The 24,399-nt window shown below is 39.2% G+C and overlaps 1 non-coding gene across 1 annotated transcript; it reads left to right on the forward strand.

The window, feature by feature from the left end:
• Positions 1 to 23,765: 23,765 nt before the first annotated feature.
• LOC141682652 (small nucleolar RNA R71) lies at positions 23,766 to 23,872 on the forward strand. The gene has a single exon (XR_012559878.1). It is a non-coding gene; the product is annotated as a small nucleolar RNA R71 (small nucleolar RNA).
• Positions 23,873 to 24,399: the final 527 nt, after the last annotated feature.

Genomic DNA, 24,399 nt, shown 5'->3' on the forward strand with positions numbered 1-24,399 from the left:
GGACATTCTAGTAAGGGTGGACAAACTCATCTTTCCTGCAGATTTTGTCATTCTGGATTTCGAGGAAGATAAGAGGATTCCCATAATATTGGGAAGGCCTTTCTTGGCTACAGGTCGTACCTTGATAGATGTGCAAAAAGGTGAACTCACGATGAGGGTGCAAGATCAAGATGTGACCTTCAATGTGTTCAATGCGATGAAATTCCCTACGAAAGATGAGGAGTCCTTAAAGATGGATTTGGTCGATTCCGCAGTTACTTCAGGACTTGATCATGAGCTAAGGTCTGATGCCTTAGAAAAAGCCTTATTGGGGGATTTTGACAGTGAAGATGATGAAGGCAATGAGCAGCTACAATATCTAAATGCTTCTCCTTGGAAACGAAAGCTAGACATGCCATTTGAATCTCTTGGAAATACTAATCTCAAGAATGCAGAGGGAAAGCTCAAACCATCTATTGAGGAAGCACCTACTTTGGAGCTTAAACCATTCCCTGAACATTTGAGGTATGCTTTTTTAGGTGATGCATCTACTTTGCCTGTTATTATTGCATCTGACCTTTTAGGTAGTGAAGAGGACAAGCTCTTGAGGATTCTAAGAGAATTCAAATCGGCCATCGGATAGACTATAGCAGACATAAAAGGGATCAGCCCTTCGTACTGCATGCATAAAATTCTGCTAGAGGAAGGTACCAAGCCGACTATTGAGCAACAGCGAAGGCTTAATCCTATCATGAAAGAAGTGGTGAAGAAAGAAATTCTAAAATTGTTGGATGCAGGAATCATATATCCTATTTTTGACAGTTCTTGGGTGAGCCTCGTGCAATGTGTACCTAAGAAAGGAGGTATTACTGTGGTAGAAAATGAGAAGAACGAGCTCATCCCCACCCGAACAGTCACAGGTTGGAGGGTATGCATGGACTACAGGAAGTTGAATAAAGCCACGAGGAAGGATCACATCCCTCTTCCATTCATTGATCAGTTGCTTGACAGATTGGCTGGCCATGAGTATTATTATCTTCTAGATGGTTATTCGAGCTACAATCAGATTTGCACTGCACCAGAAGATCAAGAGAAGACTACTTTCACTTGTCCATTTGGCACGTTTGCTTTTCGCAGAGTTTCTTTTGGTTTATGTGGTGCACCAGCCACTTTTCAGAGATGCATGGTGGCTATATTCTCTGAGATGATTGGAAATAATGTCGAAGTGTTCATGGACGACTTCTCCGTCTTTGGAACTTCGTATGATGAATGCCTGAATAATCTCCGTTTAGTGCTCAAAAGGTGCATTGAGACCAATCTGGTTCTCAATTGGGAAAAATGTCACTTCATGGTGCAACAAGGCATCCTTCTTGGGCATAAAGTCTCTAGTAAGGGTCTTGAGGTGGATAAAGCCAAGGTGGGCATCATTGAAAATCTTCCGCCACCTATTTCTGTGAAAGGAATCCGTAGTTTTCTTGGTCATGCGGATTTTTATCGGCATTTCAACAAGGACTTCTCTAAAATATCTAAGCCGTTGTGCAATCTGCTCGAGAAAGATGTGCCTTTCAAATTTGATAATGAATGCATGGCAGCATTCGAGACTCTCAAGAATAGTTTAATCACAGCACCAGTTATTACGGCACCTAATTAGAGAGAACCTTTTGAGATGATGTGTGATGCAAGTGATTATGTAGTGGGAGCAGTTCATGGGCAGCGAAAGAATAATATCTTTCATGTGGTCTACTATGCTACTAAGACACTAAATGGAGCCCAACTGAACTACACCACTACTGAGAAAGAGCTCTTGGCTATAGTTTATGGTTTTAAAAAATTTTGATCTTATCTACTTGGGACAAAAGTGACATTATTCACTGATTACGCTGCCATCCGCTATCTAGTCTCAAAGAAGGATTCGAAACCTAGACTTATTCGTTGGGTTCTCTTGCTACAGGAATTCGAGTTAGAGATCAAGGATCGAAAGGGTACTAAAAATCAAGTAGTTGGCCATCTCTCTAGATTGGAGAATCCCAATTGTACTTCACATGATAAGACATTGATCAACGAATCTTTCCCGGATGAGCGGTTGTTCGCAATTTAAGAGGAAGAGCCATGGTTCGCAGATATTGTGAACTATCTTGTTAGCAATATAATTCCTCATAATATGAAGACGGCTCAAAAGAAGAAGTTTATGCATGAAGTGAAGTGGTACATGTGGGATGAACCATATTTGTTTAGACAGGGAGCTGACCAGATCATCAGGAGATGTATCCCATTCTGTGAGACGGAGGGGATATTACGAGACTGTCATTCCACAGTTTATGGTGGCCATTATGGTGGTGAAAAGACAGCAGCTCGTATTCTTCAAGCAGGTTTTTTCTGGCCTACATTGTTTAAGGATGCACATCAGTTTATTTTAAGGTGTGATCGTTGCCAAAGAGTTGGGAACCTTTCCAAAATGGATGAGATGCCTTTAAATGTGATGCTTGAAGTTGAGGTCTTCGATGTTTGGGGAATCGATTTCATGGGATCATTTATCTTGTCCTGAAATAATCAGTACATCTTGCTGGCAGTCGATTATATCTCGAAATGGGTAGAAGTCAAAGCTCTACCGACTAATGATGCAAAGGTAGTGTTGAGTCTTCTTCATAAGAAGATATTCACAAGGTTTGGAACGCCACAAGTTATCATAAGTGACGAAGGGTCACATTTCTGCAATCGTAAGTTCACTTCTATGATGCAACGCTACAATGTGAATCATCGCATCGCTACTGCCTATCATCCACAAACTAATGGTCAAGCTGAAGTGTCTAATAGAGAGATCAAGCGTATTCTAGAGAAAGTCGTTTGTCCGTCAAGGAAAGATTGGTCTTCGAAGCTCGATGAAGCTGTTTGGGTTTATAGAACAACATATAAGACTCCACTTGGGATGTCCTGTTTCTACTTGTCTATGGTAAGGGATGTCATTTACCTGCGGAGCTTGAGCATAAGGCTTATTGGGCATTGAAGAAGTTAAACCTTGATCTAGATGTAGCTAAGAAGAAGTGAATGCTTCAGTTAAATGAACTTGATGAATTTTGACTTCAAGTGTACGAAAATAACAAAATGTACAAGGAAAAGGTAAAAAGGTGGCATGACAGGAAGCTATCACCTAAGTCATTTGTGCCAGGGCAACAAGTTCTTCTATTCAACTCGCGTCTCCAACTTTTTCCTTGAAAGTTGAAATGAAGGTGTTCTGGACCATTTATCATCAAAACTGTGTTTCCACATGGAGCGGTGGAGATTTTTGAGAATGATCTGGGCCAAGCATTCAAAGTAAATGGTCAGAGATTGAAGCACTATTATGGGGATACGGCAAACCGTGAAGTGGTTAGTACCGTTTTATTGTCAACTTGATCACATAACTCCACGTCAAGCTATTGACGTAAAAGAAGCGCTTCTTGGGAGGCAACCCAAGATATGAGACCATAGGACACCTTAGAATATAGTCCTTCATCCAAAAATCCAAAAAAAATAAAAAAATTGTTGTAGGAAAAAAAAATTCCAGAAGCCCTGCAGGCGCCCGCCTGCAACCCTGACTTCAGAATTTTTTTTCCCAACCGAAAAAAAAACAAATAAAACAAAACAAAAACAAAAACAGTTTATACCCCATTAACTGACGAATTCACCCCATACCCTACCACAATCCCCACTCCTATTCAAATTCTAACCCTACTTTTGCCCTATATACACACAACCTCTCCATACACATCCCACACACTTTCAACTCTACAAACTCTCTCCTATACACCAAACACAAACTCTCAACCCCTTATTCTCAGTTCTCATGGCCCCAAAGAGAGCACGAACTGTAGGTAGCAGCAGCACCATTCGGACTGCTGAATCTTCGAGGAACACTGCTACGAGACCCCAATTGTTAGATGGGGCTGTTGAAGAAGAATACTCCAAGCTTCTTACTAATCCTGTTATGAAAGAGAGGGGGTTATTGCCATCAGGGAGGGATGGTGATTTGTTACCGATGATTGCTGAGAAGGGATGGATTACATTCTGTGAGTCGCCTGAGGCTGTTCCGATGAGTATCGTTCGCGAGTTCTATGCGAACGCCAAGGCCGAAAAGAATGGGTTTTCTGTTGCTCGTGGGCTTACTGTTGATTATCAGCCCGAGGCAATTCGCCGGGTGATTAGGCAGCGACTAAGGAAACCACAAGAGGAGCTCTGGAATGACAAAGCCCCTCAGGACTTTGATTTGGACTTGATTATGGCTACTCTCTGTCGGCGGGGCACAGTTTGGAAGTTCAAAAGGGGGTCCAATGAGTATCGTAATTTCCCTGCTGTCGCGATGAACATGTATGCTCGTGCTTGGAATGCATTCATGTGTGCTAATATTCGTCCTTCTGTGCATTCGCATGAGGTTACAGTGGAGAGGGCAAGGTTGTTATGGGGAATTCTGAATGAGGAGTAGTAGACCTTGGTGAGTATATCTACTAAGGAATTTTGAAGTTTTTGAGGGGATCGCAATACTCTATCCCGTATGCTTCTATTATCACAAAGCTTTGCAAGGCAGTTGGAGTCCAGTGGCCGTCGTATGAGCAGCTGCAGATGCCGGCCGCTCCTATTGATTCATCGACTATGAATGTGATGCTGGAGTGGATGGGGGAGAGCCTGAGCCGCATGGTTTGGGGTATCACCTCCCAGGAGGAGTTCCAGCAGCTGGTGCTACCATGGCTAGGCCCAGTAAGGCTCAGAGAGAGGCAGGTTCTTCGAGAGGAGATGGTTTAGGATTGGCTGATGTCCAGTACATGAGGCTTTTGAGGAGGATGGATGCGATGTATGAGTCGCAGAGGCGGTTTGCGGATGAGCTCACCCAAGCACTTGGGACTACATTTAGAGGTCTTGGAGTTGATATCCAGTGGCCCATTTTTGGTGAGAGTTCAGCTTATCCACCTCCTGACACTCCATCCTCTGAGGGTGATGAGGATGATGATTTGTCTGAGTAGGTATACCATGTGTTCCTTTCTATTACCTTCACTGGGGACAATGAAGATTTTAAGTTTGGGGGTGGTAGTTAAGGAACATATTTGTGTGTGTACCATGTAGTTGCATTTTCATGTTAGTTTAGTTCATATAGTTGCATATTTTTGCCATATAGTTTTTTTTAGGATTTATAGCTTTATTTGTCATGTCATATAGCTCATGCATATATCATGATCCCTTTGTGTTGCTTTACCGATTAATATGTGATATTGATGCGAGTGTAGTGATAGCGTTAAAGTGATGTTGAATCTGGTTAGGTTGATATGCATGCTAGAAACACTTGTAATTTCACTAAGTCTTAGAGTATGCTTAAGGGCTAGATTGTTGTCATGGTTTGATGGTTTTCGAGGTTAATCTGTTATTTATGCTTAGAATGCATGATAGGCTCATAATGATAAAAGGAATGAAAAGATAAAAATTGGAGATAAAAATTAGAATTCATTGCTAGTTGTGGCTAGGCGTCAAATGGCTGGTAGTCAGCTCGTATTGTATGCGAGTAGTCTAGGGTTGAGCAAGATGGAGCGAAACGCACTTGCTCAGAAATTGGAAAAAAAAATAAAAAAAAAGAAAAAAAAGAAAAAAAAAAGAAGAAAAAGGAAAAAAAGAGAATATGGTTCAATGCACAATTGATCACGAGTGGGCTCTTTGGTATTCGAGTTATTAAGTTCTTAGGGGACTTTGTGCCTAGTGACCTAAGGCTTTTATAGTCTGGGATCCGTTAACCTAACGCTCGCTAAATCGATACCATTGCATAAGTATTTTGTGGACCTCACTCATTGCACGATCAAATAAGCATTTGTTTTATGTGTTGAATAAAAGCATGATTCGGTAATAAACTCCAATAATCTTGTAGTGTTATAAGTCATTTTGTGTCTAGAATATATTCTTCGTATAAGCTTGTGACTGCCTTGAGAATAATTAAGTTATGGTGATTGATCTAGTTTCGAAGCATATCTGTTAAGCATTCGCACACACCATGTTTCTAGTTGTATGTTAGCTTGCGTGATTTGATTGATCTTTAGTCGCCTAAATGCATTTGTTTATATGTCATGTGGCGGTTGGTTTGGTCATCGCGAGGGGATCGCTGCATTCATATAATTGTATTCATGCATGTTTTATTCTATAATTGAGTCTGTGACTGTTATTCCTAGTGGACTAACAATGAGATTTACAGAAGGGGGGTTGAATGTAAATCTCAAAACTTTTTCAAGTTTTGAGCAGTTTATGAAAGTTGTGTGTTCAAGAAGAACAAGTGTGTGAATTGCTTTAAGCTAATACAGACAGATATATATTCAAGCACAAATGTAAAGAACACAACAGACCTTAAAAACTTTTCTGGTGGATTTGTTGTTCCACCAGAGATGGTATATTAGAAAATCTGTGATTAAACAATGTTGATCACAGCTGCATCCTAGTACAAACTAGATGAATTTTCTCTCAATATTTTTCTAAACAGCTCTGGAAAATCTCTCTTCTAATTACTAGCTTCTACTTGGTTTATATATTACCAAGTGTACAAGTGAAGAACAATATAAAATACAGTAATAAAATAAGATCTTCACTTGCTTCTTTTCCTGTTCACTCCAGTACTTTGTTGACTATTGCATCTTTGTACTAGAGAAGAACGGCTGCTTTTTCTGTTGTTCCTGAAATTCGGCTACCACATCTCAGTTGTCTCTATCAACCCATGTGCCTCTGTTTGTAGGTACAACTACCCCTTATCAACGGCTAATCATCAGAACATCCGTTGAAGCTTTCATCCGTTGATGCACTCATCCGTTGAAGGATGTTATCCGTTGATGACTTTATCCGTTGAAGCTTTAGAGACATCCGTTGAAGCTTAGCTTCTCATCCGTTGAAGGTCTTTAAGTCATCCGTTGATACCACTTCACTTATACAAAATTACAAGGCATGAAGTATTTACAATTGGCCTTCCTATCTGCATATCATCTAGTAGTCAACATGACTCATAGTTTCTCTCAACTTCCAAGAATTACATTTTAAATACAGAGACTGAAATATGCTACAACACTAGACTTATTTCTAAGTAAAGCTACACCATCAACGGATAGCCAAAGTGGTCTTATCCGTTGAGGCTACAGACACTAAATTTCTACTTAAGTATTTTGTTAAACATATCATCAAACTAATGCACATACATTCCTAACAATCTCCCCCTATTTATGTCTATAAGAATTGTAGGCATAAATTCAGGGTTAACTTGATGATAACAAAACACTTAACAGATATATGAATCGAAACTAAGTAGAAATTTAAAAATGCTGCAAAAGTGTATGTACTAGGAGGTTATTGAAGATTTACAGTGTTTCCAAGGACACTCCTTTAGTCTGAGCAAATCATCTTTTTCTTCTTTGTTCCCTGGTTTTCTTTCCTAGCCTTTTGTCATTTTCCTCAATTTGGAGTTGGAGTTGTCTGAAGAATTCAGCTTCATCTTCAACACTGACATCCAACTTAGATTGCATTTCTTTGAGAGTTTCATTGCTGGCAATCTTGAGTTGGTCTTCAAGTCTGAAAAATCTTCTGACTCCTTTATCATCTCTAAATTCCATCAACCAATGAGGTGATTTGTGAATTTTCATTTCCCTTTCTTGAATGAGTAAAGTCCTGGGTAAAGCATTGGGTTCCCTCCAAGTTTTCCTTATATTGGCTATCTTGTTGAGAATTTCAGTCTTGGCAGTTCTGGTAAAGCCAGAATCCTTTTGTATAGCTGAATAGACTCTAATCAAGGTAGAGTAGCCTTCATCCAGAATCCTGTGGAGAGGCCATGTTCTTTCCCCAGCTCCTTTATATCTGAACACTAATCTCTCTGGTAGCTGTCTGTAGGCAGCTATTCCCCTTACATCCTCCAGCTCATCCAGATAGAGTTCAATGTCTGAAATTTCTTTTATGTCACTGATGTGAACATAATCATCTTTAGAAATGGGTGACTTAGGCTTAGGTTTTTGTTTTTGAGTGAATTTCTTAGAGGTTATGGGAGGTGTAGATTTTGGTTTTCTTTTCTGTTTCTTTGGTAGTGGAAGAGTGGTTAGAAAGGTAGGCAATTTGATAGTGTCCCAATCAATAGGTTCCTCTTTCGGAATGATTGGTTCACCATGGATGTTTATTGTGGGATCAGCAACAAGGGGTTCAGGTATGGAAGGTAGTGGTTTAGATATAGATTTGGTTACTTCAGTGTTATCTCCACTCCTTCTATGTGCCTTGGCCTTTCTTCTGTTTCCCTTCTGCCATTCCTCTCTTTCTTCCACACTCTCACCAAATATACTCCCTAAAACCTCATCTAGGTTTGTAGTCTTGTCTTCACCCCTGACTTCAATCCCTTTTTCTTTTTCAACTAGACTTGACTTTAGCTGTTGTTCAAGCTTTGCTTGTGCTCTTTTGTCAGCCTTTAATTGCTTGTCTTCTTCCTTCTTGGCTATTGAGAATTTGGGATGTCCTTGCATCACACATATGCTCTTTCCCTCTCTAATGATAATAGCTCTATTTCTCCTTACAGCCTCATCCATGGTCTTTTTGAGATAAGCAATACTTCTGCCTAAAATCTTGTTCTCATCAGCTTTTGGAGGAGGAAAGTCCACTTCTTTTAAAGGATTCTTTGTTGAGTCCTTATTGGATCTTTCATTGGGCTTGAGAATTATAGCTTGTAGTTCTTTGGAAGAAGCTTCTCCATCCTTATGACTCCCTACTGGCATGAGCTCCATGTTGATTGGTTCAATTTTTGTGCTGTATTTCACAGATGTTGATTTGTCTTGTGTAGAACCAAACAACAGTTGCAACCTTTCATCAATTCTCCTCCTTTGCTCTTTCACTTGAATTTCAGCTGCTGCTAGCTGAATCAAATCAATTCCATCAGGCTTGCCCTTGATTTGAATGATTGGAGAAGTAGTGATGGCAGGAACTAGCACTTTAGATATGTTGACTTTTGTAGATGGCTCTCCTTCCCCTTCCCTTTTACTCTCCCCCTTTTTGTTATCATCAAGGAGAGGGGTCAAGCCTTGTGCTTTTGCCAGCTGCATTAGGAGACTGGTTTGAGATTGTTGATTGTGAAGAATGGTGGCCACAGAATCTTCAATAACTTGAACTCTGTCTTCTAACTTGGCCAACCGTTTTTCAGTAACAGATTCTTTCTTCAATCTCAAGACCAAGTCCTGCAATGTACCATAGGGCATGACTGAATCCAATTTTTCTGAAGTATAGGTTTTCAAGTCAGCAATATCCTTCCTGAGATCATCCATACTCAGATTCTGCTTCACTTGCTGCAGCTTCATGAGATGCAGTGAGTCCAGGTGAGCTTGAAGGATAGCCTTGATACTTGCATGTGAAGTATTCTGAATGGCCTGTTGAATAGTGTTGATTTGTTTCACTAAAGAGACATTGAATTCCCCTGATCTATACTCCTTAGTCAAGGCCCATTCAGGTAGATTTGGAATTGAACTAGGGCCTTCATCTCCCCCTAAGTTCATGCTTCCATCAAAAGAAATAGAGTCATCATCATCAGAATTTGCTCCAAATTCCTCAGATGGCTCACCAGCTGTAGAAGGCATTTTGTTAATGGCAGCTTTATCCCTTTGAAGAGATTCTGTTGTGTGCACTAGATGTAGTGACCTTTCTGCCTTCTCATTGCCCTGAGCAGCCAACAGTTGATAGGCTGTCACAGGATGAGTAAAAGTGTCAGCATCCAAGGAAATGTTATCAATTACAGCTTTGTAATGTTGCTGAAATTGTCTTTCCTTTTCAGCATCATTCACAATCATTGACTCATTAGCAATGGCTGTTTCCACCCTTGTATCTACTGTACCTGCTTTTCTCTCTTTTTCTCTATGTTCTTGCATCAGGGGCTCCCCCTGGCTCACACATCTCACTCCCTCACCTTCACCTACTAAGGTGGTACTCCACTCACTTACTTTTGCCATGCTGGAAGAAATAGCATGCATTTTTGAGCTCTCAATCTCTCCTTTTGCCTGGGAGCAACCCAGCCTCTCACTCAAATTGTCACTCCCTTCCCTCAATCCTAAGAGTGATTGCACAGTATTCATGTCTTCTACACTTGGGATTAATTCAGTTATTTGTGTAGAGACTGTCAACGGATGTGGAATATCCGTTGAAGGTGAAACTGATGTTATCAATGGATAACTGCTGTTAAGCTTATCCGTTGAAGAACAACCACTTGTCAACGGATGAGTGATATCCGTTGAAGAAGGAAAAGAAGTTGAAATTGAAAGTGATATAACTGTTGAATCTGTGTAGATTGATTTGAGATGTGGTGACACAGATCCTTCAATTATATCTGAAAGAATTTGCGGGTGATCCAACAAATCATCTAAGAGATGATGATCACCTGTATTTGAGTGGGGCTTCTCCCTGAGTTGTAAAGAGGGAGAATCAGGAATTGATGGGAATAACATATCCACATCCAGAGATGGTGATGAAGTATTTGGTGATTGATGTGTGATTATTGTGAGAGAATGGGGTTGTAACTCCACATTTATTGGAGTCACATCAAACTGAGTTTGAGAAGGCATAGATACAGATGGATGTATCTGTGCAGTGTGTGCACCCTGTGTTGAAGATTGGGTTCTGGCCTTCTTTCTTCTAATAAAGGCTTTTGTTGGTGAGTGTTTGGCTTTAGTGTCCCTCCCTCTTTTGTTCTGTGTTCCTGGTTTGGAACTATTTTCAATAGTAACATCCTTTTGGGAGGATGCTACTAGGGATGTGCTAGTTACCTTTTCAACCACCACAGCTTTTTGAGAAACTGTGGCTTGGCTAGCTTGGGAAGCACTCAACTTTCCTTCCTTATCCTGGGGGTTTCTTTGATGTTCACCCCTCCCCTCACCACTCACACCCTGTTCACTCACCTCAGGGTTAATAGTTGGTGTTACAACTGTTGTCTTTTGAGAAACAACAGAGGTGGATTTCTTTGTCTTGGATTTTGAAAGTTTAGTTTTGGTGACCTTGGTAGAAATCTGTTGGGGCATCACAGATTTCATGGCCACACTAGAAGATAAAGAAATAGAGAGGTTGGAAGAAGTAGGAGTTGTAGAAGCAATTACCTCACCTACCTGAGGTGCATTCATGATTGGTAAATATACCAATGGCACACTGCTGTTAAGATCCATTCTCATCAAGTCTGCAAGAACTCTTTTCTCTTGTGCCCAGCACTTGAGTTTATTATTCTCATTGATTATGACTAAACCTTCAGCAACATGGTTAGCCAATAACATAAAGAATCTAGCGTAATAGATGTTATTAGGTCTATTAGCTTTGTTACCTAATCTAGTACCTAATTCTAGCATCACATAGTTGCTAAAGTTAAAATACCTATCAGAAACAAGCATATAGAGCATATTAACCAGAGATGAAGTTATGGCATCAAAATTACTAATTTTCCCAGAGAAAACCTTTATAAAGGCATCCCCAAGGAAACTCCATTCTTTCCTAAGGCCTTTTCTTCTAATACTCCCTAAATTAGCAGAGTTAAGAGAATAACCTATGGAATCTAACATGCTGGATACATCACTATCAGTGTGTGGTGTCATGGCATTGTTCTCAGGCAATTTAAAATATGCTTGTAAATCATCACAGTTAATACAGTGAGTTTTACCTTTGAGAGTGAAGGAGATAGTCATATCCATGGAGTTGAACTCAGCAGTTGTCCAAATCTCCTCAACTACTTCACAGAAAATTGTTGGGGCTTCCAGCATTGCATAGCTAAGTTTACAGTTTTTGATGAAGTCCATCATTTTGTGATAGTCTGAGTGGGCTTCATTCTTTTCTACCAAAGCTATGAAATTGTTCTTTTCATAGATGAACCCAGATTGAGACATAATCTTCACGACTGGTGCTATTGTTGTGAGTAGAAATTGCAGAGAATAACTTGAAGTTTTTGCAGAGAGAAAATGGTAAATGCTTGAAATTTTAAGAAAGCGTAAAGTAAAAATGAACAATCAGAAGGACTTATATGCTTTCTCAAATTAATAAACAAAAATATAAAATAAAGATTTATCAATAAATATGCGTTAGTGAATTTCAGCTGTTTAAGAATAAACTGTAAGTATTCTAAAAACTACCTTTAAAACCAATACATACAGATGTATGTATGAGTATCAACGGTTAAGAGAATAGAATCAACGGCTGTTAAACACCTAAATCGATTGATGTGACATTTCAACGGATAAGGCAAATTGTCATCCGTTGAAAGGTACTTCAGTTTTATCCGTTGACGGATAAAAATTCCAGAAATGTATTTGTCTTTCAACGGATAATGACTATCCGTTGATAGAGCAATTTTGACTTTCAACGGATAGGGAACATCCGTTGATGGAATAAACTATGTTAAAAGTCAAATTTGTTCTTAGCAACTAATATATTTCAGGCTTCAAATCAAATTGCAATAAAGACATGAATTTTAAGAGTAATTAAGCATACCTAGCTCACTTACCAATCTTGTGAATGTTGATTCATCAAGTGGCTTGGTAAATATGTCAGCAATTTGTTGTTCACTTGGAACAAAATGTAGTTCCACTGTACCATTCATGACATGCTCCCTAATGAAGTGGTACTTGATATCAATGTGCTTGGTCCTTGAGTGCTGCACAGGATTCTCTGTTATGGCTATGGCACTTGTGTTGTCACAAAAGATAGGAATTCTATCAACATGAAGTCCATAGTCAAGGAGTTGGTTCCTCATCCATAACACTTGAGAACAGCAACTTCCAGCAGCAATGTATTCAGCCTCAGCTGTAGAAGTAGAGACTGAATTTTGCTTTTTGCTAAACCATGATACAAGCTTGTTTCCCAGGAATTGGCAGGAGCCTGTTGTACTTTTCCTATCTATTTTGCAACCTGCATAGTCTGCATCTGAATAACCAATTAGATCAAAGCCAGATTCTCTAGGATACCAAATACCTAAATTTGGTGTACCCTTGAGATATCTGAAAATTCTTTTGATAGCAATTAAGTGAGACTCCCTAGGATCAGCTTGGAATCTAGCACATAGACATGTAGCAAACATTATATCTGGTCTGCTAGCAGTTAAATATAAAAGTGAACCAACCATGCCTCTATAACTTGTAATATCCACAGACCTTTCAGTCTTATTTAATTCAAGTTTGGTGGCAGTGGCCATGGGAGTTTTTGCAGATGAACATTCCATTAAGTCAAACTTCTTTAAAAGATCATAAATATATTTAGTTTGACTAATGAAAATTCCATCACTAACTTGTTTAACTTGTAAACCAAGAAAATAGGTTAGTTCTCCCATTAGGCTCATTTCATAATTACTTTGCATTAGCTTAGCAAACTTTTTGCAAAGTTTATCATCTATAGAGCCAAATATTATGTCATCTACATAAATTTGAACAAGTATACTAGAGCCATTAACATCCCTAAAGAAGAGAGTTTTATCAACAGTACCTCTAGTGAAGTGATTCTCCAAAAGAAATTTTGATAAGGTTTCATACCAGGCTCTAGGTGCTTGCTTCAGTCCATAGAGTGCTTTCAACAGATAATACACATAGTCTGGAAAATTTGGATCTTCAAATCCTGGAGGTTGACTTACATAGACTTCTTCCTCTAATTTCCCATTTAGAAATGCACTCTTGACATCCATTTGATAGACTTTGAAATTGGCATGGACTGCATGGGCTAGAAATATTCTGATGGCTTCAAGTCTTGCAACAGGAGCATATGTTTCATCAAAATCTATTCCCTCTTGCTGAGAATAGCCTTTAGCAACCAGTCTGGCTTTATTCCTTATGATAATGCCATTTTCATCCATCTTGTTTCTGAATACCCACTTTGTGTCAATAGGACTCTTGTTCTTTGGTTTGGGTACCAGCTTCCATACTTGGTTTCTCTCAAATTGGTTCAGCTCTTCCTGCATAGCTAATATCCAATCTGGATCCAATAGAGCTTCTTCCACTTTCTTAGGTTCCTCCTGAGACAGAAAACTACTATACAGACATTCATCTTGAGTGGCTTTTCTTGTTTGCACTTTAGATGATGCATCACCAATGATCAGTTCAAAGGGATGATTCTTGGTCCATTTCCTTTGTGGTGGAAGATGTGCTCTAGATGAGGTGGCCTCAGTATTGTCATGATGTGAGACAGAGTGTTGACTAGTTGAAACCCCCCCTGAGTTGTTGGTCCTTTGCAGGGAACTTGGAGTTCTATCAACTGATGATGTAAATCGATTATCCGTTGATGAACTATGATCAACGGATGCTTCATTTTGTACTTCAACGGATGATGCACTATGTCTTTCAACGGATACTGCATTGCCTCTATCAACGGATGCAGTATTTTGTGCATTATCCAAGGGCATGTTTTGAATCCCTTTTGAAGTGTCATCTCCATCAGTCTCCTCTTCACTATCATCACAATATATCTCAATGTTGTCAAATTTGAGTCTCTCATTATGTCCATCATCTGTTAGTCCATCAATCTTTTTATCATCAAACACAACATGCACAGATTCCATAACAATGTTGGTTCTTAGATTGTAGACCCTATAAGATTTTCCAGCTGAGTAACCAACAAATATCCCTTCATCAGCCTTTGCATCAAACTTCCCTTTATGGTCAGATTGATTCCTCAGTATAAAGCATTTACATCCAAAGACATGAAGAAAGTTTAGAGTTGGTTTTCTTCTCTTGAACAACTGATAAGGAGTCATGCCTTTAGCTTGATTGATCAAAGAAATATTCTGAGTGAAGCAGGCACAATTAACAGCTTCAGCCCAGAAATATGTTGGTAACTTTGATTCTTCAAGCATTGTTCTGGCAGCTTCAATTAAGGATCTGTTCTTTCTTTCAACAACCCCATTTAGCTGAGGTGTTCTTGGAGCTGAGAACTCATGCATGATTCCATTTTCTTCACAGAACAGCCTTAATGTCAAATTCTTGAATTCAGTTCCATTGTCACTCCTGATATTTCTAACCTTCAAGTCAGGATGATTGTTGACTTGCCTGATGTGATTGATAATGATTTCACTTGCTTCATCCTTTGATCCAAGAAAATAGACCCATGAGAACTTTGAGAAATCATCTACAATCACTAAGCAATATCTTTTTCTTGCAATAGACAATACATTGACTGGTCCAAACAAATCCATATGTAGCAGCTGTAATGGTTCATCAATTGTTGTTTCAAGCTTCTTTTTGAATGATGCTTTCCTTTGTTTGCCTTTCTGACAAGCATCACACAAACCATCCCTTGAGAATTCAACTAGAGGGATTCCTCTAACTAAGTCCTTTTTGACTAGATCATTCATTGTCTTGAAATTCAAGTGAGATAGCTTCTTGTGCCATAGCCAACTTTCAACTGTGCTTGCTTTGCTGAAGAGACAAGTAATGGATTCTGCATCTGTAGAGTTGAAGTCAGCTATGTACACATTTCCTTTTCTAACTCCAGTTAGAACCACTTTGTTGTCTTTCTTACTAGTGACAACACAGGCTTCAGAATTGAAGGAAACTGTATTTCCTCTATCACATAGTTGACTGATGCTCAGTAAATTGTGCTTGAGACCATCAACTAATGCAACTTCATTAATGATGACATTCCTTGTTGAAATCAAGCCATATCCCATAGTAAACCCTTTGCTGTCATCTCCAAAGGTTATGTTAGGGCCAGCTCTCTCCTTGAACTCTGTGAGCAGGGAGAAATCTCCTGTCATGTGTCTTGAACAACCACTGTCCAAGTACCATAGATTTCTTCCATTTCCCTGCACACCATAAAATCAATCAATTTGATTTTGGTACCCAAGTTTCCTTGGGTCCATCTTGTTAGCCTTTCTCCTAGACTTCATTCCTCCTGCATCTTTAGACTTAGGTAAGTTTGAGTCAACCTTGGTCTTAGATGTAGTTGGTTGAGGTGTAGGGTTAGTCACAGAATCATTTAGCACATTTGTAAAATTATTAGGCATTGATTGTGCAAACATGTTATTCCATATGGGCATATTGTATGGCATTTGAGGCATACTAAATGCAGCAAGATAAGGATTGTTAAAATATGGCATGTTTACAAAATGTGCATAAGGATTTTGTTGAGACATAACAGGCATAGCATGCAGAGGTGATGCAGACATATTAGGCATAGAAGAGGGTACAGTTATGGGAGTCTTCTTAATGGATTTACAACTAGCAGATAGATGATTAACACTACTACAATGCACACAGCTTTTTCTAGGAGCATACCTATCAGGTGTGTAATTGTTGTGTTTATTAACTCCTACCTTCCCATTTCTGTTGGATTTTCTTTTAGATTCCTTTTTATCCTCAACCATCTTGAGCCTATTATTTAACTGTTCTAAGGTCATGTGCCCTACATTCACCTTACTGACATCTTTGGATGTGCTTGCTTCTTCTTTGACAAAGTTCTTTGAAGTTGAACCAAACTTTTTGTTGAGTTTCTTTAGATTCTCTCTTTTAGAAACATCTGCCTGTTTTGAATGAGGAACCTTCAACGGATGCTCCTTTTCTTCCTTCAATGGATAACTTTCATCATCCGTTGATTCCACATCCGTTGACAGCCCATCAATTAATTCCAGTTTCTTTTTATTTTTATCCCAGGCAGTTTCACAGAATGATTCAATTCCTTGGACCTTAGCAATTTGAGCACTTACATCCCTAGATGTCTTCCAGGCTTTAATCACCTCTTGCTCTTTCTCTAATTGATTGGAAAGTATTTCTACTTTCTTAACAGATTCAGCTAGTTCATTTTCAACAGATATACAATGCAACTTTGTTTTCTCTAGGTCAATCATCTTATCTTCTAACAAAGCATTTCTATTACTTAAAAACAGATTGTTCTCTCTAATCCTACTATTTTCTTTAGCAAGAGATTTAAGAGACACACGCAAATGATACAATTCGGTAGACATGTCATTAAAAGCATCATTGCACTCTTCTTTAGTAAGCTGTGTTAAGTCAGTAGTGATTACCTGATTGCTTGATGAACTAACTTCATTTTCTTCAGAATCAGCCATGAGAGCAAGGTTGACATACTCCACATCTTCATCCTCTTCATCTCCATTAGCTGCCCAGTCCCTTTCTTGAGTAATGAAAGCCCTCTCCTTTTGCTTGAGTAGATCAAAATATTTCTTTTTGTAATCTACTTGTTCAAATTTCTTCTTTTCAGAAGTTGGCTTTCTGCACTCACCTGCAAAGTGTCCACTTATACCACAATTGAAACACTTGAACTTGGATTTGTCCACAGTGTTTTTGTGAGGTTTAGTGGCTCTAGTGTTTTTCTTGAATTTCATCTTTGCAAATCTTCTGGACAGAAATGTAAGATGCTCATCAATACCATCTGAGTCATCTTGGCTGGAGTTGTCTTCATTTTCAGCAACTTGCTCTTTCCCCTTGCTTGATTCCTGATTTCTTATACCATCTTTGGAGTTTGATGTAGATCTCGCAGTTTCTTGTCTGCATTTCCTCTCATCTTCAGTTACCAATGCAACTGAACTTCCTTTCTTTCTCCCCTTCTCCAATACCTCATCCTGTTCCAGCTCTAGTTCATAAGTCTTCAAGATTCCATACAATCTTTCAAGAGTGAAGTCCTTATAATCTTGAGAGTTTCTTAAGGAGACAGTCATGGGTTTCCATTCCTTTGGCAAGGATCTTAAAAATTTAAGATTTGAATCCTTCACCTGGTACACTCTTCCATACAGCTTCAGTCCATTCAACAGCTTTTGGAACCTATTGAATGTTTCATTTAAAGATTCATTTTCTTCAAAATGAAAGTATTCATACTGTTGAATGAGAAGCTGCATTTTGTTTTCTTTCACTTGTTCTGTACCTTCACACAGTAGTTGAACTGTGTCCCAAACCTCTTTGGCAGTTGTGCAATTTATCACATTATCAAACATATCCATGTTAAGACCATTAAACAAAATGTTCATAGCCTTCTTATCCTTGTGGACTTCTTCTGTGTCTTCCATTGTCCATTCTGCTCTAGGTTTTGGAATGGATTGACCAACAGCAACTGTGGCTGTAGCAACTGTTGCTACTTTGTGGGGAATGTGAGGACCATTCTCAATGCAGTTTACATAACCTTCATCTTGGGAGAGTAGATGAAGGTGCATTTTCACCTTCCAATGGTGATAACTGTCTTTGTCAAGAACTGGGATCTTTACTCCAATATCCTTCTTACTCATCTTTGTTAGATTCCAAGATCTTTAAACTCTTTGTATGTCAAGAGCCTGGTCTGATACCAATTGTTATTCCTAGTGGACTAACAATGAGATTTACAGAAGGGGGGTTGAATGTAAATCTCAAAACTTTTTCAAGTTTTAAGCAGTTTATGAAAGTTGTGTGTTCAAGAAGAACAAGTGTGTGAATTGCTTTAAGCTAATACAGACAGATATATATTCAAGCACAAATGTAAAGAACACAACAGACCTTAAAAACTTTTCTGGTGGATTTGTTGTTCCACCAGAGATGGTATATTAGAAAATCTGTGATTAAACAATGTTGATCACAGCTGCATCCTAGTACAAACTAGATGAATTTTCTCTCAATATTTTTCTAAACAGCTCTGGAAAATCTCTCTTCTAATTACTAGCTTCTACTTGGTTTATATATTACCAAGTGTACAAGTGAAGAACAATATAAAATACAGTAATAAAATAAGATCTTCACTTGCTTCTTTTCCTGTTCACTCCAGTACTTTGTTGACTATTGCATCTTTGTACTAGAGAAGAACGGCTGCTTTTTCTGTTGTTCCTGAAATTCGGATACCACATCTCAGTTGTCTCTATCAACCCATGTGCCTCTGTTTGTAGGTACAACTACCCCTTATCAACGGCTAATCATCAGAACATCCGTTGAAGCTTTCATCCGTTGATGCACTCATCCGTTGAAGGATGTTATCCGTTGATGACTTTATCCGTTGAAGCTTTAGAGACATCCGTTGAAGCTTAGCTTCTCATCCGTTGAAGGTCTTTAAGTCATCCGTTGATACCACTTCACTTATACAAAATTACAAGGCATGAAGTATTTACAATTGGCCTTCCTATCTGCATATCATCTAGTAGTCAACATGACTCATAGTTTCTCTCAACTTCCAAGAATTACATTTTAAATACAGAGACTGAAATATGCTACAACACTAGACTTATTTCTAAGTAAAGCTACACCATCAACGGATAGCCAAAGTGGTCTTATCCGTTGAGGCTACAGACACTAAATTTCTACTTAAGTATTTTGTTAAACATATCATCAAACTAATGCACATACATTCCTAACAGTGACGCTTGAGGACAAGCATCGATTCAAGTTTGGGGGTGTGATAAGTGGCATTTTATACCACTTGGAGCGCTTCATAACGGCTTGAATTGGTGTCTTGAAATCAAGTATTTTGTGTATTTAACGTGTTTTCTATTGTTTTTGCATTTCAGGGTATAACTTGCTTAGATAGTTGTTTTTCATCAAATAAAGCATATGAAAGTGCTAGGAATCAGTCCAGGGGAGTTGAGCGAAGAAATCAGCAAAGACAGAAGCAAATCAAAGATTTTTCCAGAAGGGTTGCAGGCGCGCGCCTGGAGGTTGCAGGCGGCCGCGCGCTAGCAGGCGCCCGCCTGGAGGTTGCAGGCGGCCACCTGGGGACGAAAAATTAGAATCTGAATTTTATAATTCAAGTGCAATTGGGCTTCTATTGGCGCTAGTTCTTGTGGGTTATTATATAAGCCTTTCGAGAAGACATTTTCTCCATCATCGAGATCAAGAGCAAAGGCAAGAAGATTAAGAAGACCGTTTTAGCACGCAACAACGAAAAAGAGGAAGCATAAGATATCTTGTGATTCTTTTATTCGTTGTAACAGTGGATGCTAGTTTTCTTTATACTTTGAAGCTTAATACTCTTGTGACGTACTTCATTATTTATTCAGGATTTTTATTATCTTTATATCGTTGTGTTATTATCATGCTTTCATATGAACCCATGGTGACGATGAGTTCTATTATGGGCTAATCGTGATCATGGGACCCTTGCGGATTTACTATGGATTTCTTTAGTTAATTGTTCAATACCTTGGTATGTGGTGATTGTATGATATATAGTATAGGTTGTGCTTATTCGTCTTATATGCGTCGCGAACATGTAAGATAGCCTGTTAATCTCTTGTGAAGCGATAGTGAATCTTGAGATTTAGAATTTGCCATGCTAGCATAGGTTCATGCATGGTATGCTTGATTAGTGGGTAACCCTAACCGTTTTACTTACCCTATGTAATCATACTGAATAACTTGTGCTTAAATCGTTATGTTGTCAAATTATGTCGATATATAGGGTCTCAACATAATTGATGCCTATTCAACTTCTATCTTAATTGTGGATGCTTGGTAGAATGGTATTCGTGCAATGAAAGTTGGCATTTATTAGTTTCATATTGTTCGATTAATATCATCACCGTTACATGTTAATGTTAATAACAATAACTATTGAATGAAGTAGTAATGAAGTTAGGATCTCATGTGTGTTTAATATTGTTAATTCAAAGTGTTTAATTCTCATAGTTAATATTAGTAAACCAACCTTGATTGTTATTGTCTTGGCATTGAAGAATAATCATACGTTGGTGAGTAAGTTAATTAAATCTAATTAATCAGAGTCTATGTGGGAATGAACTAGAAATCATTCTATATTACTTGCGAACACGTATACTTGTATGATTTATTTAGCGCATGCTTTGTGCCAAGTTGCCCAAGAACTGCTCCAACCACATAGTCACTTGCATTTCAAATGGTTCAGACCAATCAGGTGCAGTTATGGCAGGTGTCATAATCAAACTCTTCTTCAATGTCTCAAAATCAGCAAGGCACTCTTCATCAAACTTGAAAGGAACGTTTTTTCTCTAGCAAGTTGCATAACGAATTCAAAATCTTCGAGAAATCCTTGATGAAACGCCTATAGAAGCCCACATGACCCAGAAAACTGCGAATTCCCTTGACAGATATGGGTGGAGTAAGATTTTCGATCACTCCCACCTTGGCCTTGTCCACCTCAAGACCCTTACTAGAAACCTGTTGACTAAGAATGATGCCTTGGCACACCATAAAATGACATTTCTCCCAATTGAGAACTAAATTGGTCTCAACGCACCTTTTCAATACTAACCCAAGATTGGGCAAGCATTCATCATAAGAAGTTCCAAAAACCAAGAAATCGTCCATGAACACTTCTACGTTATTTCCAATCATATCGGAGAAGATAGCCATCATACATCTCTGAAAAGTTGTTGGCTCTCCACATAGCCCAAAAGAAACTCTTCGGAATGCAAAAGTGCCGAAAGGACATGTGAATGTAGTCTTCTCTTGATCTTCTGGAGCAATACAAATCTGATAATACCCTGAATAGCCATCCAAAAGACAATAGTAATCATGCCCAGCCAATCTATCAAGCATCTTATCAATGAAAGAAAGAGGGAAGTGATCCTTCCTTGTAGCCTTGTTCAGCTTCCTATAATCCATGCAAACTCTCCACCCCATGACTGTTCGTGTAGGAATAAGCTCATTCTTCTTATTTGCTACCACAGTGATACCACCTTTCTTTGGCACACACTGAACTGGGCTCACCCATGAACTGTCAGAAATAGGATAGATGATCCCTGCATCTAGCCACTTGAGGACTCTTCTTCACAACCTCTTTCATGATCGTATCTAGCCTTCTCTGTTGCTCAACAGTAGGCTTGCTTCCTTCCTCTAGCAAAATTTTGTGCATACAATAAGAAGGGTTGATTCCCTTGATATCTGCTATAGTCCAACAATTTGTCGATTTGAACTCTCTAAGAATTCTCAAAAGCTTCTCCTCGTCGGTACCTGAAAGGTCAGATGCAATCATAACAGGCAAAGTAGATGCATCACCTAAAAATGCATACCTCAAATGTTCAGGTAAAGGTTTAAGCTCAAGAGTAGGAGCTTCCTTAATAGATGGCTTGAGGCACTTCGGAGAACTTTTCAACTCCTCCAATCCAAGAGATTCAAAAGGCATATCCATCTTTCGCTTCCAGGGAGAAGCATTCAAATATTGCAAGTGCTCATCACCCTCATCATCTTCACTATCAGAATTCCCAATAAGGCCTTCTCTAAGACATCGGACCTTAGCAATCGATCAAGTTCAGAATTAACCACAGTATCGACCATTTCCACCTTAAAACACTCCTCATTTTCTGTAGGGAATTTCATGGCATTGAACACATTAAAAGTCACATCCTGACCCATCACTCGCATGGTAAGTTCACCTTTCTGCACATCTATCAAGGTTCGGCCAGTAGCCAAGAAAGGTTTTCCCAAGATTATGGGAATTTTCTTATCCTCCACAAAATCAAGAATTACAAAATCAGCAGGGAAAATGAGTTTATCCACCTTGACCAAGACATCCTCCACAATACCATGCAGATATGTAATAGAACGATTGGCCAACTGCAAAGTCATGTATGTTGGCTTTGGATCAGGCAAGTCCAACTTTTTGAAGATTGACAATGGCATCAGATTGATGCCAGCTCCCAAGTAACATAGACACTTATCAAATGACACATTTCCAATGGTGCAAGGAATAGTGAAGCTTCCAGGATCTTTAAGCTTCGGGGGCAATTTCTACTGCAGCACAGCACTGCATTCCTCTGTGAGAGCAATGGTCTCTAAGTCATCAAACTTTACCTTCCTAGAGAGAATACCTTTCATCAACTTTGCGTAACTAAGCATTTGTTCAAGAGTTTCAACGAAAGGTATGTTGATGCGAAGTTTCTTAAACACCTCCAGAAACTTCGCAAACTGCTTACCAGTTTCTTCTTCTGTAGCCTCTTAGGAAAAGAAGGTGGAGGATAGATCTGTTTCTCCCCTATATTACCCGCAGGAGGAGTGTGCTCAACAGTATTCTTCCTTGGTTCCACTTCGGCTTCTTTCTGCACTTCTTCTTCATCAGACTCCACTTCAGAATCTGGAGTCTTAGCTTCTTCAGGATTCGCAACCTTACCAGACCTCAATGTGATTGCTTTAACATGCTCCTAAGCTTCCTTTTTACCTGGCACTTCCGTATCGCTCGGAAGCATGCCAGGTTGACGATTTAGTAATACATTAGCAATTTGCCCAATCTGATTCTCCAAGGTCTTGATAGAGACATCTTGGCTCTTGCACATGAGTCTCAACTCCTCCAATTCAGATTTTTCATTAGCTTGAGGTAATTGCTGAAGTTGAAGTTGTTGCTTTGGGGCATATTGTGGTTGCTGAAAACCAGGAGGGTTATACTGCCTTGCTGTATATGGTTGATAAGATTGTTACACCGCATTTTGATTGTTGCTCCAGCTGAAGTTAGGATGATTGCGGTTATTCTTATGATAAGTGGCTGGAGCTTGCTGTTGTGATCTCTGAAAGTTGCTCACAAATTGAGTTGATTCGCTAGAAATAGCACACTACTCAGTTTCATGTGCCCCCGCACAAAGCTCACAAACACTAGTGATCTGGTTAACTCCATAATTAGCCAAAGAGTCCACTTTCATCGTCAAATCTTGAAGTTGAGCAGCTATAGCAGTAGCTTGATCCACTTCCAGAATTCCTGCTACCTTTCCCTGCAACATTCTTTGTGTAGGATTCTGGTATTCATTGGCTGCCATTAGCTCAATCAACTCATAAGCTTCATCATAGCTTTTAACCCATAAGGCTCTACCAGATGCTACTTCGAGCATAGGTCCAGATTGTGCACCTATACCATTGTAAAAACAGTTTATAATCATCCAATCAGGCATATCGTGATGTGGGAACTTCCTTAGCATCTCTTTATATCGATCCAAAGCCTCACACGGAGATTCACCAGTTTGCTGAGCAAACTGAGTAAGATCATTCCTGATTGCAGCAGTCTCCGCCATAGGAAAGAATTTGGTGAGAAAATTTTGAGCAAGATCCTCCCATTTGGTGATAGACCCTGGTGGTAGAGAATGTAACCAACACTTCGCTTTGTCCCTCAAAGAGAATGGGAATAGTCGCAGCTTGATAGCATCTTCAGACATATTGTTGAACTTGAAAGTGTCACAGATCTCGATGAAATTACTGATGTGCATGTTGGGGTCTTCAGTAGGAGAACCCCCAAACTGAACTGAGTTATGTATCATTTGAATCGTGCTCGACTTGATCTCAAAAGTGCTAGCTGCGATAGCTGGCCTAATGATGCTTGACTGAATATCATTGATCTTAGGCTTAGAATAGTCCATCAAAGCCTTAGTATTATCTGCTTGATCCCCCATCTCTAATAAAGGTGGTTCTTCGATTTTCTCTTCTTCTACTACTTTCTATTCATCCTCAAAATCTTCCCTACGATCCTCTACAACTTCTTCCTCGTCTTTTTCCAGAATTCTCCTATGAACTCGTGTACGCGTTTGCA

Source organism: Apium graveolens, chromosome 1 (genome assembly GCF_009905375.1).
Source record: "Apium graveolens cultivar Ventura chromosome 1, ASM990537v1, whole genome shotgun sequence".
In the NCBI taxonomy this organism is placed as follows: Eukaryota; Viridiplantae; Streptophyta; class Magnoliopsida; order Apiales; family Apiaceae; genus Apium; species Apium graveolens.